The sequence below is a fragment of the Gekko japonicus genome, unplaced genomic scaffold (genome assembly GCF_001447785.1).
Source record: "Gekko japonicus isolate JY-2015 unplaced genomic scaffold, Gekko_japonicus_V1.1 scaffold347, whole genome shotgun sequence".
Taxonomy (NCBI): Eukaryota; Metazoa; Chordata; class Lepidosauria; order Squamata; family Gekkonidae; genus Gekko; species Gekko japonicus.
In genome coordinates this window covers 944,070-960,622 of record NW_015173133.1, presented here as the reverse complement: position 1 = coordinate 960,622, position 16,553 = coordinate 944,070, and positions in this window count along the sequence as shown.

The following is a 16,553-nucleotide window of genomic DNA, read 5'->3' as shown; positions in this document are numbered from 1 at the left end:
ACTGGTTGAATGGAACTTTTGAGGAGAAGATGCATGTTGAATGGATTCACTGTTCCTTTGAGCAAGAGGAAATGTTCTGAGTTCCTTTGTAATTCTAATGCCAAATCTTCCATTATCTGTGCACAAATGTTTTCCATTCTGTATAAGAAGGGTCCATATTTTCCAAATGAGCTGTGTCTGGGCCATTTCTCCTTCACTGACTTTTTTTTTTTTTGCGCAAACACCCTTTCTAGTGTGAGTAGAAAACAGCACATTCATTTCACTCAGGCAGGCAAAAAGCTGATGCATGAATTGACCAACGCTATTTCAGATTCACAAACCAAATGGATTTATCTTTAGAAATTCGGTGACACCTTAAAGACTAACAACATTTATTCCAGTTCAAGCTTTTGTGAGACACTGAACTTCTGTTTTGTTTTGCTACAATAGATTAACACTCATCCTTAGAGTCATGGGTTGTTGTTGTTGTTCAGTCGCACAGTCGAGTCCGACTCTTCGCGACCCCATGGACCAGATCACGCCAGGCCTTCCTGTCTTCCGCCATCCTCTGAAGTTTGCTCAATTTCATGTTCGTTGCATCTATGACACTGATTAAGCATCTCATCCTTTGCCGTCCCCGTCTTCTTTGACCTTCAATCTTTCCCAGCATCGGGGTCTTCTCCAGGGAGTGCTCCCTTCTCATTTGGTGGCCAAAGTATTTGAGCTTCAGTTTCATTATCTGGCCTTCCAGGGAACAGTCAGGGTTAATTTCTTTTAGGATTGACTGATTTGATCTTCTTGCAGTCCAAGGGACTCTCAAGAGTCTTCTCCAGCACCATAATTCAAAAGAATCTATTCTTCGGCGCTCAGCCTTCCTTATAGTCCAACTCTCGCAGCCATACATGACTACTGGGAACACCATTGCTTTGACCATGCGGACTTTTGTTGGCAGGGTGATGTCTCTGCTTTTTAATCATGCTGTTTAGGTTTGCCATCGCTTTCCTCCCAAGGAGCAGGCGTCTTTTAATTTCATGGCTGCTGTCACAGTCTGCGGTGATCTGGGATCCCAGGAACGTGAAGTCTGTCACTACTTCCACGACTTCCCCTTCTAATTGCCAAGGAGTGATGGGGCCAGATGGTTACATATCGACAAGTTAAAGGTTCATTGTTGAACGGGTAGCAGTTATTCAACTATCACTCTATGTGTCTACCGGGAGTCCCCAACCTTTTTGAGACTGTGGGCACTTTTGGAATTCTGACATAGGAGGGGGGGGAACAGCCACAAAATGGCCAAGACAAAACGGATGCTGCAGGAGGCGGAGACAGCCACAAAATGGCTACTGCAGCTCACCTTCAGTTCACACTCTGAAGAGTCTTGTACCGTGGCGGCAGCTGCTGCTGAAGCACCATTTTTAAAAACTGCACATCCAATCAGATCTCCAATGGCCATTCAGAAGCCTTGCTGGGCAAAAGCCCCACTCGGCCCTGGCCACTTTCTAAGTACACTTGCAAGGCACCAAGAAGGGTATCAGTGGGTACAGTGGTGCCCAAGGGCACCGCTTTGGGTATAGGGTTGCCAGGTCCTGCGCTCTCACCATCAGGGGTGGTTGGGGGAAAGCTTTTTGGGAGTGAGGGGCGGGGTGATGTCACCACATGCAATGTCCCCAACATGATGATGTCACACAGAAGTGACATCATCACACCAGGGACATCGTGCGGCAATGCTCTGGTATTTTGAGTAAAACTCTATGGTTACCATAGAGCTTTGCTCAAGATACCAGAGCATCACAGTGCGATGTCCACGGTGTGATGACATCACTTCCATGTGATGTCATCATGCTGGAGACATTGTGCCAGGTCGTGGCAGTTGGGGCGGGGCTTTCCCCCACAAAATTGGGGGAACCCTTGCTGACACTTGGGGGCTGGCAACCCTATTTGGGGACATTCTGTGCCACCTAACCCTTTGGCTAGGAACAATTTGTTGGAAGTGATGGACTTTGAGATGTAGCTTAACGCTATTACAGACTCTGAAGTCTCAGGGAAGGGTAGTAGAGAGTTGACCTTTCCTTTGTCCACTCCTGCTGCTGTCCCTTTCTTACCCAGAATGCTATTTTCAGGGGGTTCCTTCCTTCTGGTCACTTCCCTGCTCTCTCTGTCTTCCTCTATCCACCATGAGGGCTGGACATGCTTTGTACAATTCCTTCTCCATCCTAGGTTAGAAAGCTATCTAGAAGCCTTTACTCTGCCTTCCTTTCTAGTATGGAGTTACTTACAATACTTCTATGTCTTTTCTAAGTAACAAGCCTAAATGTGAACTACTTCCTCAAGCAGCCAGACTATGGAATTATGCTGCGCACAGACTCAGCTCTGCTTCATCACTGAGTCCCAATTCTATTTCCGTGCTCAAACGTGCATTTTCTTCAGCCCCTCTAATTACTGAAGTGACCAAACATGGTTTCACTCTTTCTGTATCTCCACTCCAATTCCACATGCTGGCCTCCAGTGCCAAGGGGTAAGTGGGAAGAGGTCATCAACAACGGTGGGACAGAGGTAGGGCTGCAGGGAGGGAGAAAGCTGGGTGGGGTGTATGGACCAACAGAGCCATAATTTACTTTCCAACCGCCAGTGGACATTTCAGTAATCTCAAGTACACCAAGATGTCTAATTGCAAGGACAAGAGTATTTTAGTAGAGGAATTTTTCCTACCTAAGCAGAACTATAAAATAAGAGAGACCCCGCATCTGCCAAAATTCTCCCTGCAGTGGCACAGACACTCTGCTCTATATTAAATCTAGAACACCTGTCCTGTTAGGATTGAAACATGGCCACGCTTGAGCCTCCTCCACTGACTGATTTTGTTTCCAGTTCAAGGTTAGACTTAGTTTTGTGGGGAAGTTTAATTTACATGCAGTTAAATAATGCAATATAGAGGGATGCTGGCCCTCATATATACCAATCAACATCCAAACTGGATCACCACTGTTCTTCACTTTTATACTACCGCTGCCGCCGCCCCCTTTTTACAGTTGAATGAGGGGGTGGCAGAAGACAGTGGTGACAGCAGCTACTCTAAGTGACAAGGGCATTCTTCAAGCAGAAGAGGTGGCAGATGTTCCTGCCAAAGCAGATCATTCCGATAGTAAGTTCTGAACACAGCATTTCCATCTTCCGCTGATCATTGCACTGTCTCCTCTGACTTGGGAAGGGCTTTCTTGATCCTGCAATATAAGCAAAAGTGGGCCTCTCTGCTGTTCCGTTCTCTGTGCTTGTGCCGCACATGTTAGGGGCAAATATTTTGCTTGTACTCTGAATGCAGACAAGGGGAGGCGAGAAGTGTCTGTGGATAGAGGCAGCAGCTACCAGTTTTCTCTCCCCAACAATAGGCAGGGTACGTGGAGGCAAACATTTTGCTTATACTCTCTGGAAGGCAAGAGCAAAACAGACCAGATGCAAGAGCTATGATGAGGAAGAACGTGAAATTTCTTCTCGTCGCCGTATGGACTCCCAGTTTGGATTTTAGCTTCATTGCTGGGGCAGGGGAACGACAGGTAAACTTCTAAAACTCAGATCCAAACAAAGTGATTATTTTGTACTGCTGAATGAGGCTGCATGTACATGTGTAAAGAAAGAGGTGAGGGACATTTATTTTGTAACAAAAAAAGAGTCCACAGCATCAACATGGTTTTTTTCTCCTTTCCTAGGATCATCAACTGTGTATCTTTTCTGGAAAAATGGAGCATGCAGACAAGGAAAGCCAAACCAGCTAGGCGGCGGGGTGGGTGGTGGGTGGGAGATTGATGAAATCAATCAACCAAGAGGTTTTATTCCCAATGGGAACTGGCATCCTTATTGCAGCTGTAAATCCGCAGTAGTACCACAGCCCCCAAATTAAGGCCATGGTATGTGGGGGAGGAGTCCTGTCCCCTCCCATCTCTGTCTCTCTCTCTCTCACACACACACACACGCACATACACTGTTTTCCAGAGCTTAAATGGCCTGGGGGTGTTATTTGCCCTGTCAGGTGGCTGCATGTGCAAGCATTCAGTGCACATGCAGCCCTCTGGAGTATGGTGTGTGTGTGAGGAAGGGATACTGTTTTCACACACACACTGTGATCCCAGTTCGAATTGGGTCCCTGTGGCACTGCTAAACATGGGGAGCTGGCATACAGTTGCAGGTTCCTGCGGTGACATGGGACAAATGTCACATCTACTTTGTCCCCAAGGCTGCAAAGTAAAGGGTGGGAGTGGGGGAAGGAGGTTTGAAGTTTTCTGTTTCAGAATCCCAGGGAAAGATTTAAAGGATTAAAAATTCACACACTGTTGTCATAAACCAAAAATTAATATAACTGATTAGCTTATTAATATAGCCAAATTAGCTGTTGCCAAGGTAGTTTTGTTTGTATGTTTGTTTGTTTATCTGTCTGTCCGTCTGTCCTGGGAGAGGCAGAAACCCTGTTGGGACTTGTAAGGGAAAGAAGCGCTTTGGAGTAGTCAGTATATCAAGAATGTCATGCTTCTACCTTCTAAAACTGCCATATTTTTATGTCCCCAAATCATATTATTTTAAGAGCAGCCTGACATGAAGAATTGGTTAAACTTAGCTTTTCTCTGATGGTATTTATTTATTTATTTATTTATACATTCGGCTTATATACTGCCCTGACCCCGAAGGGTCTCTGGGCGGTTCACATATACATTGCAAATGCTACTACCCTATCTAAGGCCACATAGTACAGGGATGGGGCTGCCTACCGGCACCCAGGTGGCAGGGCTTGCTGTTCTCCGGCTCGGCTCCTCCCTTCCAGGCGGTCTTCGGATCGGCGCTTCCATTCTAGTGTCGATCTTTCATTTGTTGTAGTGGCTTTCTTTGGGGGGGGCAGTCCTTGGAACGCGGTCCGTGTCAGCTCCGGCTCCGACTCACGTCCACTTCCGGCTCCAGCCATGCCTGCAACCTCCACGTCACCGCGCTTTCCACCTCCGCCATCATTGGGGCGCCACCTCTTGATGTTACATCCGCTAGACACCAGGGCTCGCCTCACCGATCTTGCCGCCGCCGCCTCGTTGCTCTGCCGCCGATGCTCCCACCACACACCTCATACGGAGGAGGGTGCCCCCTGCCACCTAAGGGCAGGTACCCATTTATCTACTCGCTATTTTTACAGCTTTCGAACTGCTGGGTGGGCGGGAGCTGGGACTAGGGCCGGGAGCTCACCCCGGCCATGGTGGGTCTCGAACAGTCATAGTGCTGTTAAAGCAGGCATTTTACCTGCTTTAGATAAGTAAATTAGACAAGTAGATAAGTAGAAAGTTTCACCTGGGGCAGCAGGTTGCTTTTCAAGCACAGGTGTAGGGCTAGTGGAAAAAAAGATCTATCATCTTTTGATGTCATTTTTAGCTTCCTTTCACTCACCCCCCTCCCCAGCAAATCCCTGAATATATAATCTGAGTCTCTGGGAATCATGCATTGCTTGCACGGATGCTGCTTTATGCCATGGCCTTTGGCTAGTGTAGTTCTTTCTCCATACTCTGATTAACAGCAGAATTTGATGTGGTTGCAGCAGCTGGATTCAATATAGCTCAAAGTCTTTGCACCACAAATAATCTGCAGTACATAAAACAGTTTTTTTCTCATTTAATTCAAAGCAACCCACTTCCATAGTGCAACCTAAATTAGTGCTGAAAGATAAAGTGATGTTACTGGCCCATTGTAGGGAGGGCGCCAATTGCTCCATTGCCTAGATCTTGGTAACTGAATGCTAAGAAGCAGAAATCTGGCCCCTGTAGCAAGGGTGGCCCACAAGACTGTCATGAAAAGTTACAGTGGATGTATGGGGATCACAGTTTATCCTTCTCAAAAGTAAAAGGCTCTAGTCCTCATTGTTTGGAAGAAAATATAATTACTGTTGACCTGAAAGGGTCCTAGAATTCAAGAAAAGAAGTTAAAATGTTGTGAAATGTCATGGTTTATTTAAAATCATTTGTGGGATTTTGTTGATGGATATAAAACTGTTGGTCATCCAATATGTTTATTTTGTATGAACATATGAACTTTTAACGCTCGAACCAAAGTCCATCCAATTCTAGTTTTCCTTAAAAGAATACCACACTGCCCACTATAGAACTGTTCCATATAAAAATCTTCATTCAGATACACCTTCCCATGTACAACCAGCCTTCTGCTTAAAGTATAGTTGGCTCTCTTTTTTCAAGTCTATACTGTTTTATTGGATATATTACTTAAAGCTGATAAAAGTTTTCATATAAGACAGCAAAAAGATATTGGTAGTGATTTAGATGGTAAAAAGTGGAGATACAGAACTACCTTTACAATTTGCCTCTCTGATAGGGAAAATCGAATGAAAATGGTATATTGATAGCATTGAGCCCCTTTCAGGCTAGCAAGGATCTATAGAACTGGGACTAAGAAATGCTCGGTTTTGAGTGGTAGAAAAGGCAGACTTTCCCCACATGTAGTTAACATGTAAACAGGCAAAAGATTATTGGAAACAAGTAGAGGAAATTTTATCAGTAGTATCAGTGAGACAGATTCCCTATAAACCAGTGATCTTACTGTTAAATTGTGCCATTCACAATGCCTAAAAATCTTCAACCAGCAGTTTTACACATGATCACCGCAGCCCAGTTGGTCTTTGCTAGGAAATGGAAGCAAAACAATAGGCCCAAAGTTCATGACTGGCTGATGAAGTCTGATGAAGAAGTCTACCCAAAAAAATTGAGATACTTCCAGAACAGATTCATTATGGTCAAGGGATGTGTGAGAATGAATCTTGCACCACAGTGTGAGAAAATTTTGTTGTTGTTCAGTTGCACAGTCGAGTCCGACTCTTTGCAACCCCATGGACCACATCACACCAGGCCCTCCTGTCTTCCGCTGTCCTCTGGAGTTTGCTCAATTTCATGTTCGTTGCATCGATAACACTGTCTAATCATCTCATCCTTTGCCATCCCCTTCTTCTTTTACTTTCAGTCTTTCCCAGCATCAGGGTCTTCTACAGTGAGTGCTCCTTTCTCATTTGGTGGCCAAAGTATTTGAGCTTCAGTATCTGGCCTTCCAGGGAACAGTCAGGGTTGATTTCTTTTAGGATTGACTGATTTGACTGAGTTGCATATGGAAGCATCCTACATTCAATATAGTCCTGGCTTGCTAGAATTATCCAGGGCCTATAGCTTAAACTGCCAAAGGCACGCAGTGTAGAGGGGAAATGTCAGCATGACAACTGCTATTTTAAATGGTCATGCTCCTGAAGCAGACCATTGTTTTGCCCACTGAAGATAAGGAAGAAGAGTTCAAAATCTCCTCGTAGGGAGAAATGAAAATCCCTTTTAACTTCTGGTCCCATTCTATCTTCAAAGGACCTGGCACAGGTTCCAGTTTCCAAGGGCTTTTTGTTGCAGTAGTTGCTCTAAACAAAGAACAGGAAGAGAAAAGGAGGATCAACAGAAGATGGGCTAAAATTTTAAAGTATTTTACTCCATGAGCCATTTGGCAGTATCTGATAGTTAGTAAGAAGATATTAAAATCCAAACCTGGATAACAGGAAAGAGATGTAGCCTGAGGAGGAAGGATAGTAAGTGTAATAACACTGACCACATCTGTGTTTTCTACCAAACATCAAGCTGGAAGGCTCAAGAGCCTGTTTACTTCAGGTCACCGCTAAAGGCTTCAAAAGAATCACAGGGAACAGATTTATGGTCCTTCAAGTCCAATATTGTCTACTTCAGTCACTACCAGTTCTCTCAGGTGGCAGGACTTTCCTAGACTTGCTACCTAAGATGAATGAAGTAAAGATGCTGGATTTTAAGCCAGCCTTCTAATGCAACATATGTGTTCTACCACTGAGATTTGGTCTCTTCCCTCCTTTCACATTTTGCAGAGGTGTAGCCCTCAGGACCACTCAGCATGGTAGAATGTAGAACAGGATCCCTAAGAACAATCTCACACACCACATTCAACCAGCAGCAACACCACAGCTACCTGTGACTAGATGCTGGCCATATGGACTGCATCTTTATAGCATTCTCTGCTTAGATCTGATTCCTTTGCTGATACTAGGCTTGTTGGAGAAAGCACATTAGATTATCTCAAGCCCCAAGGTAAAGGTAAAGGTTCCCTTGCTTGAAAGCCAGTCGAATCCGACTCTAGGGTTGCGGTGCTCATCTCCGTTTCCAAGCCGAAGAGCCAGCGCTGTCTGAAGACGTTTCCGTGGTCATGTGGCCGGCATGACTAAACACCAAGGTGCACCGAACGCTGTTACCTTCCCACCGAAGTGGTACCTATTTATCTACTTGCAATTTCTTGCTTTCGAACTGCTAGGTTGGCAGTTCGAAAGCAAGCCAAAAAAGCAGACGAAGCTGTGGGGCAAAATGCGGCTGCACAGCAGCTTGTGTGAAATTGACACCATCTGGGCAAAAGGGAAGAGCGAGCCTGGAGCGGCGCTTGTGGGAAATCGGTCTCACTTGGAATGAGTGGACTTTATTCTCTGTCTACCGTGCCCTTACCCACTAAAATACTGTCCACTGCAGTCAAACCGGAATGACATTCCGGAAATGACTGGTGACTTCCAATTACCCACCACAAATGTCTGCCACAAATGTCTGCGAAAAAATAGGGTATGTCTGCACTGCAGATCCCCCCCACCGCTCCCCGTGGTGTATATGACTACTAGTAGTCTTTTGTCTTCTGTGATGTCCTGCCCTACCCCTCAAGTGTTCCAAACACATCTTTCTATCCTGGCAGAGGTCATTTCGGGGGGGGGAACGCGGGGGAACGCAGTTCCCCCGGGTGAGGTACTGGGGGGCAGGGCACATGATGAAGCCCCGCTCCCTGCTTCCAGCCGCCCCGCTTCTGGCCCTCATTCAGCCAGGAGGAGGCAGGAGAAGAGGGAGGGTAAGTTGCTTCCTCCCTGCCTCTCCCTATCCCTGCCTGCCTGGGGCCAGGGAGGACCTTCGCGGGGCTTCCTTGCACTCCCGCCATGGGGCTCGGCAGTGGAGCTGCAAGGCCGGCGGTGGCAGCCGGGATCGTTGGGGGCGGGGTGTGTGGCCTTATGACACATTTTTGGTGATGTCAGGAGGTGTGGCCTTATGACACACTTCCGGTGATGTCAGGAGGTGTGGCATATGCTAACGAGTTATGCTAATGAGCTCCCCTAGCTCTTTTTCTACGAAATGACCCCTGTATCCTGGTATCTTTGCATACTGAATTATCTGGAACGCATAGGCAGGACTTATATTGCTGTCCTAAACTATGCCTTCCTGTGTCCACTCTGCAGTGAAAACGTTAATTGTCAGTGGGGCACAGATGATCTCACCCATCTGCTGAGGGGGTTCAAGCCCTTACAATTTTACCCCCAACTGAGTGGAAGCAAAAAGAAGAAGAAGAAGACTTACAAGCAGGAATAGGTTTCTCTCGGTAACCAAATTAAATAATTCTGTGATTGGTAATCTACTCTAAAACATGGGTTCCACTAGCATAACATTTCTGGGTGTGTAGTTAATTAAAGAACCCAACTCAAGTTTTCAAAGTGACAAAAGAACCAAATAGGCCTTTTAAAATATTGGCACACGCCCACAGACAAAATCTGTCTCACTGAGTAGGGATGTCACCTATTCTGTCAAGAGCTGGGGACAAATGGAATTGGGAAGCTGTCAGTGAAGGCAAGATGACACGACCAGTCCCACCCACCATTGGTGACTGCACAAAGGTGTGCTTTATCCTATCCACACATGTTTCGTTGCAATACAAACGAGAGGAGTGAAACCGCATCTCCCTTCTGAAGTACACAAATACATTACACAGATGTTGTGGGCAGCTTACACATGCAGTGCACATCAAATAAACATTAAAAGGAAGAAGCTTTTAGAAGGAGAACATAAAAAGCTATTTCATCGGGTGACCTTGAGTTCTGGGTATTGTGAGGGAGGAAGAAAAATTATGCTCTCTGTTCTCCATGTCATTCATAAATTTATAAGCTTCTATCATGTTCCCCTTTTATCTCTTTTCTAAATTAAAAAGGCCCAAATGTTCTTATTCCCAGACAAAAACTATAACTTTATAAACTTTTAAGATACTCTTCTTTAAGAGAAAATACTATTTTTGGAGTCCTTTTAAGCCAGCTGTATACACATCATGAAATTTTATACCCGTGTAACACAAGTTTTGTGTGCCAAGAAAAGTGCTGTTGGATCCTGGCCTATAGTTGGAAGGTCAGGTCTCCTCCATTAGCTTCATATGATATGCCAGCTAGGGCTGTTGCTCAAAAGACATGGTGAAGTGTAGTGGGTTAAACGCATGAAGAAACCACTGAGACTGATGTAGTGATCAGCATGGTTTACTGGTACACAACATGGTTTACTGGTACACAACAAGACAAAGACTAACGTCCGGCTGGCCAACTATATACACACCTGGGGACACACCCCTAGGTCCCGTTGGTGGGTTTAAATTTCCCGCCACAGTCCCATTGGTTCCCCCAGTGGAGGGACTAGGAGCCTAGTCCCCACTGTTCTTCCAGAGTCAAGCTCTGGGGTATTCGCTGGCCCCTGGTGGCGGTCAGCGGACACAACACATGGTCTAGTCACAGTGAGCCATGCTCTGACCACATTAGAGTTGCCAGCTCTGGGTTGGGAAATATCTGGAGATTTGGGGGGGGCGGAGCCTGAGGAGGGTAAGGTTTGGGGCGGGGAAGGACTTCAGTGGGGTTTAATGCCATAGAGTTCACCTTCCAAAGTGGCCATTTTCTCCAGGTGAACTATCTGTCACCTGGAGATCACTTGTAATAGCAGGAGATCTCTAGCCACCATCTGGAAGCTGGCAGCCCTAGATCACATCAGGTTAGATTGCTGGAATGTGCTCTGTATGGTTCTGCCTTTGAAAACAGTCCAGAAACTTCAGGTCATCCAAAATGTCAAAGTCAGAGTGGGTACAGTGACTATCATTACTGTGTTGAAAAAGCTGCACTGCATGCTCTTGTGTTTTTTGGCACAATTCAGTGTGTTGGTTCTTGCCTTTAAAGCCTCAAATGGCTTGGGGCCAAGGAATGTGAAAGAGTGCACTCTCCCATACCATCCTGCCTGCTTGCTTAAGATCATCCTCACAAGCCCTACTCCCTTGCCTGCAGAGGTGTGGTGGGTGACAACCAGAGACAGGGCTTTTTCAGTGGTGGCACCTCACCTGTGGAATGCCCTTCCCTTTGAGGCTTGCCTGTGTTGTGTCCTTAATACTAGGCTTCAAAGTAAGGAGGCAGCATAGTTTCAAACAGGAACACAGTGTAATAAGCTTTCCCTGTTTGAAACTGCAGTGAGAACAACTTCCTTTGTTTGGTGTGGTGATTGAGAGTGGCAGATTTTAATCTGGAGAACCAGGTTTGAATCCCTACTCCTCATGCAGCTGCTGGGTGACCTTGGGTCAGTTAGAGTTCTCTCAGAGCTGTTGTCTCCAGAGCAGTTCTCTCAGAGCTCTTTCAGCCCTAGTTACCTCACAGGGTGTCTGTTGTGAGGAGGGGAAGGAGATTGTAAGCTACTCTGAGGCTCCAAGTGAAGGGCAGGGTATAAATCCAGTTTCTTCTTCTTCCTCGTTCATGCCCACAACAAGTCCTGGAGTGGATCACAGCAGTCTAAAACACTGGCCCGGAATGAAGGAGCAGAGCTGTCAGAACACCACATCTTGGTGCCACCTATATTACTCTCTTCTTGGCACCAGAATAAAACATTTCTTTTTTTACCCAGACTTTTAATTAAGGGGGTTGATTTTTTTAAAAAAACCTCATTTTACAATCTGCTTCTAGCCTGAGAAGTGTTTTAAGGAGATATATGTTTTAGGTTGTTTTTATGCTCTTGCTTGGTTTTTAATGCTGGGGCTTTAATGGTTTATTGTTACAGCTTTTATATGGTGTTTTGTTCTTGTGCTGTACTTTACAAGCTGCCTCGAGCAGTCTCAGTGGTGGTGGTGGTGGGGATAAAAATGGTCTAAATAAATAGATAATTATGTACCACAGGAACATCATCATGGTGGATGAGCAGATGAAGGGAGGAGGCAAACCGAGAACTTCCATTGACACTTTGAAGAAACCTTTTTGACCACAATGCATAGCAAAGTGCTGGCAGACATTATGGTTATCCTAGTCTCATTATAATAAGAAGCAACTGAAGCAGAACAGATGCTGGAGGTGATAATCTAATGGAAGAAAGATTAAGGCTTTCAGCCCAGGACAAAAATAGGTGCACTATAGACGTGGCAAAAGGCACTGAATAGCATGAGGGGGAAAGCATTCACTCACTCACTCACACCTAGCTGGGACGTTCACACCCAGACATCAAAGCTGCACAAAGGCAGTCATGTGGAACAAAGAGTTGCTGCATCGCTTTAAGCAGCCACAACAAAGTGGTCATTTCAGCAGCCCTTAGTGTGATTTAGGAATAGAGAAAGAGAGAGGTAAACCCATACTGGGGTTCCAGCCAATAGTGTCCATATTCTGAAGCTTTTCTCTGCTACCATAATGGCTAGAAGTGTGCATATTATTTTGAGAAACAAAGGGAAAATACCCATACTCACGTCAGTCCTACATGAAATGAGTCTTTAATGTGTCCTGAGCATACTAAAGAAGCCCAGGAGTTTCCAACTGGGCTAATGAATTGCCACAACAAACAAACTGAGAAATGTGCCCAGCCATGCTCTAGAAAGTCCCACAGAAGTGGATTCCCAGTCAAATTACATGCACATACTGATGCCTGTTAGATTGCCATTTTCCATATAGGTGAATTATGGGAGGCCTTGACAGGGCTTCTATCGAATATAAGTACATGAGTTCCATTCCTTACAAACACATTAGCATTTTAGGGAAAGGCAATGTATGGAGCCATTCCTGACACTGTGGTATACATTCATACCACTGCATTGTGAACATTCCAAAAAGATCAGAGACCATACCCTGCATAATGCAGCAGCTGGTACATGTTGAAGGGTGAAATTCCAATTGGAGCATGCTATACAATTTCTAAGTAAATATTTATGCTCAGGAAGGTTAAGAGACTTGGAATGCTATAAGAGCCAGTCTTTTGGGTAGGAAAGCTGCAGTCTCTTCACACTGACCCATCAATGACCTCCATCCCAAGTCTGGAGGCAGTTGTGATCCGCTAGAGGCACAAAATCCCCAGAGTGAATCATGGGCTTCCACAGAGTACTAAAACAGCACATAAAACAAAGGAGGTTATTAAAGCCCCATCACATACCACAGAGTCTCGCTTGATGTTTAGTTACTTAGAACTCTCTTCCTTCTGTCATGTTGTCCATGTACCCCAACTCACCATGTGCAGTAAAGATGGCAGAATGAGTGCATGGGGGATGGGTATGCTACTTATTTTTGCCTCTTCCTTCCTTGCTCCAAAATTACTTTATTTATTTAGTACACTATTTATATTCTGCCTTTCCTGGCAGCTCAAGGCAGCTTACAAACCGCAATTTAAAACATACAGAATAAAACAGAACCCAAATAACCCTCCTCCTCGCAAAAAAGATACCTGCAGTCTATACTCCATTCAAAGCCCTGGCAGATAAAATGGCTTCCTTAAAATGTCTAGCGATGGAACCCCACTCAACTCCCCAGGGAGCCCGTTCCAGAAAGTGGGGGAAAGCATTCACTCACTCACACCTAGCTGGGACGGTCACACCCAGACATCAAAGCTGCACAAAGGCAATCATGTGGAACAAAGAGTTGCTGCATCGCTTCAAGCAGCCACAACAAAGTGGTCAACAGTACAAAATGCAGGCATGCTGGTTGGTGCCAGTCCAGATGGGTTACCTTAAATGGGGGAGCAGCCAGAGAAGCATAGGTGCTCCATGGGTATATATGGGAAGAGACAGACCTTTAGATGACTTTGCTCTGTCTTTCACTTGGGTTCACAAGAGAAAGAGGCTACCTGACAGGGGGATTTGATGGCTAATTTACTGAAAGGGGTTACAGCAATATAGACCAGAGGAGCTGTTCTGGGTAGTCAGAGGCTGTTGGGATCTGGCCTGCAGGAGGCCGTGGTTTGCTTGGTGGCCTGCGGTGATAATTTTGCTCAGCACTTTAATAGATTGTTAATGTACTCTGGAGTATCTAAAATAAATATACTGTATATCTTTTTACAGTCCTTTTATGAAACTAGAATTGTTGATGAATATCTAAAAATTTAAATAGATGATCATTTTCAACAAAAGTTAACTTGTGTTTAAGCTTAAAGGTATTTAACATCTAATAGGTGAAGGACAGAGAGCCCTGTTGCCTCTGGAATTCTCAATAACAGCCTGTGCCAGCCACCTGAAAGACATCTGAAGCCGGTTATGACAATTAATAACAACAATACTAGCACTTTTATGTTTTTTTGTTATTATTAATTGGTTTTAGCAGTGTTTAAATGTTTTAATTCTCTTACTGTAATTTATATTCTGATCTTGTGTAAGCCGCCCTGAGCTGGCCTCAGCTGGGATAGAAACCTGAAATATATATCTATATATCTAATTCCCAACATGCCCCCAGCGTGCAGATATCTAAATCTGCACTTCGGGGGCACTTGGGGGCAGGGAGATTTTCCTGCACATTTGAGGCAATCCCCAGATGTGCAGAAAAATCTAAAAAGTTGAAAAAAGTATACGGGGATATTTAAATCCCCCCCAAAGTAACAGAGCCTTCCCTGCGCATGCACAGAGAAAGCACTTACCAATAGGAACTGTGGCTGCTGGCAGTGGCAGCAGCGCAGGAAGAGAAGCCTTGGCAGCTGGCAGCCATGGCCACTGCTGGGGGGGGGAGCATTGCCGTCATTGCTGTTGGTGACGGCGTCGGCAGCAGCAGTGGTGGGGGAGGGAGAAGAGCTGCACAGGGCTCGCCGCCTTTGCTGCACGCGGCCGTGGTGGCTCGGGGGAGGAACCTTGGAGGGCTGGTGGCTAGCTGCAGCCGTTGCTGCTGTCATCGGGTGGGGGGGAAATCCTGGTGAGCCCAACGGACCGCCTGCTGGGCTCACCTGCAGCCGCTGCCGCATTCTCCTATGTGCGGAGCTCCTGCTGCTTCAACAAGCAAGCCACCCGGGAGCCGCGGGGAATATCTCCCCCTCCACGAGTATTGCGGGTCCCGCCTCTTGTATGAATTTAATCCTTACATGATTAGCACAACTAGTTTATATAGTTCAGACAACCCTTTTTCCCCATATGCAGGTAATGCTGACCATTGCATGGATATATATGGCATGGGAACCATCCAATCACAGATACAGCCAGTGCCATTTCTGATGACTGCAGCTGCTGGGACAGGTGACTATGGGAGTTGCTGTTGGCCATACCTGCAATTTCCCCATGAACACATTATTTTTGTTTAGGAGACAGCTCCTACTGGCACCTTGGAAATTATGCCCACATACCTATCACAGAGGATAGGTCTATCAGTGGCTACTAGCCATGATCACTAAAGGGAACCTCCACATTCAAAGGTAGTAAACCTCTAAATACCAGTGCCAGGAGGCAACATCAGAGGAAAGCCTTGGCTTCTTTGCCCTTTTGTTGGACCTCCAGAGGAACTGGTTGGTCATGGTGTAAGACAGGATACTGAACTACATGGACTACTGGTTTGATCTAGTAGGACTCTTCTTATGTTCTTATGCCATTATATCCTTAAATAGTTTAAAGCAAATCAGATATAAGGAAATTCCAGCCAAATTTCTTGTGAGAAAAATAAAATTAACCAGTTTAGGCAATGTTTAAGAGGCCTGTGAAGGATAATTCTCTCTTCCCTGCTCTGGGGTTTAGGTAGTGCAGATCTGGTTAACCTCCAATCTGAGACACACTGATTGTGTCCAGTCTGCATGTTCATGTACTGGGTAGTGTGGAAAAAAGCACACAGTGTCTCAATCTAATTGCTGCATCAAGGAAAAATAAAGTCTCCAATCTATACAAATTATGCAAATAAAATTCCACATATTGGTCTCGTTTAGATAGTTTATCCTGCTTTTGTTAGTCACGCAAAACACAAAGCACTCTGCACCACATTGAAACCTGACTTCCCAACCACTGAAAAATTTTGCCCAACCTCATCTCTGCCCTTTGCTACTCCAGCAGCCTGAATGGCTAGAAACTTACTTTTAAAAGAATAAAAACTGAGAGGTGTTTTTTAGGATGCTGTATTAGGATGCGGTGGCTCAAGTGGTTAAGACGCTGAACTGCAGGCTGTGGAAGGTCGGTAGTTCAGCAGTTCGAGACCCAAGTGTGCTGCATGACGGAGTGAGCTCCCGTCTCTAGTTCCAGCTCCTGCCAACCTAGCAGTTCGAAAGCAAGAAATTGCAAGTAGATAAATAGGTACCACTTCAGTGGGAAGGTAACAGCGTTCCATGCGCCTTGGTGTTTAGTCATGCCGGCCACATGACCACGGAAACGTCTTCGGACAGCGCTGGCTCTTCGGCTTGGAAATGGAGTTGAACACCGCAACCCTAGAGTCGGATTCAACTGGCTTTCGAGCAAGGGAACCTTTACCTTTATTTCTCACCCAATACCAAGTTCTCCACTAGTACAGAATTATATAATACAAG